Here is a 1,653-nt window from a genome sequence, read left to right as displayed (position 1 = left end):
GAAACCATACGTAAAATTGATGTCAGAGTCTGCTGAGACTATGTTGGTACGTTGAAGACAATTTAGTTGCATAATTGATAAATAAAATCAAAGTCGTGATGTGTTGGTCAGCACGTGTCAGTAAATATCATAGAAGTAAAGCAGGAGCAGTGTCTGGATCCTGCAGAGAGATCACATCTTGACAGGGGATTTCTAAGAGAGAAGGTAGGAACGAAGATTGACTAGACAGAGAGCAAGGAAGTGAGGAAAAACAGGATGATACAGAAGTGTTTAACGTGCATGAACTAGTTACACTGTTAGGAGAGAGACCCATACTAAAAATTTACGTAACTATGTTATGCGACACAGGTGCATGCAAAACCGTGCTAAATCAAAAACCTAATAACCTGAAATTTTCAAAAGAGACCCTGATAGTTGAGTCTGCATCAGGTCACACTAGTGTAAAATCTCTAACAGAAGGGCTACTGCTAGTGCATAGAGAAAGTGGCAAGAGCTGTAAAAACCAATGTATATACGATCCATCCTTTCCAGTCAACCTCCTAGGGAGAGACAGCATGGAAAAATTAAAAATTGGCGTAGTGCTAGGAGCACAAGGCGTGCACGCAGAATTAATGTTAAACTATGAAGAGGTAGAAGAAGAGGGACAGATTAATTATAGCAGTGCGGGAAAAGGAGTGTCCCACTACTATTAGACTCTAGACCTTCCACCATTAGAGCCTCTACAGAGGTTGGCAGAGAAGTATTTGCCACCAGACTCCCGACCAATTGCTTTTGATGAGTATCACAACACCCTAAGATTTAAACAAAGATCCTTCATATGACACACAAATTCACAGATTAGGCCCACAGAAGCTTACCTTGCAGCACCTCTATGTAACTAAAAGTGGCAATGCTGTGTGCTCAGTGATACAAACAGAAAAAGTACAGGAACTGAGTAGAATGCCAAAACGACGCGTGTCTGTAGCACGAAATGAAAACACAGATTGGAGGGAGTTAGGTCACGTTTTGACTCAAGTTGAAAGAGACAGATATGAAAAAAACTGAAGAAACACATGAAGGATGGCTTCAGGGTCGTAGAACAGGATGCATGAGGTACACATTAGGATGGGTACTTACGACACAGCCAGCAACTCATCTATCCAGCTCGAAGGACCAATTTAAATGACAGGGGATTTCTAAGAATCACCCCACAGTTCTTCAGCTGTGACGCCTGAGTTAGAAAACACAAACACTGCAGTTGTCTTTACTCGAGAGGACGGTCACAGAGCGCTCGTACTCGCAAGAGGCACTCACGGACTCGCGCTCTGTCACTGTCTGCGTTCTTTGTTTATACAAGCTTGTGTGTGTACAAAGGTAACAAAGTTATTCCAAGAACTTAGAGCTGAGGTTCCCCTTTTCTAAGTCTGTATGTTCTTAGAAAAGAGGAAGCTGTTAGTTGCTAAATAAGTTTATCACACAAGAGTTCATGTAAAAAGTTACGTAGACATGTGGATTGCTTAGTGATCAATACAAAACACATTTCATGTAGCTGATCATGCTATGTACAATTTTCTTCTGACACATCTGTTCTCTCATTGTTGGCAGGATAAGTGGGAAAGTTATGCAAGCACAAATGAGCCTTTTGAATTGTTTAAACACATGAGCCTCATGACA

Source organism: Pundamilia nyererei, unplaced genomic scaffold, assembly GCF_000239375.1.
Source record: "Pundamilia nyererei isolate P.nyererei 1_Seehausen unplaced genomic scaffold, PunNye1.0 scaffold00067, whole genome shotgun sequence".
Lineage (NCBI taxonomy): Eukaryota > Metazoa > Chordata > Actinopteri > Cichliformes > Cichlidae > Pundamilia > Pundamilia nyererei.
The sequence above is the reverse complement of the archived record's forward strand: the minus strand, read 5'-3'. Positions refer to the sequence as shown.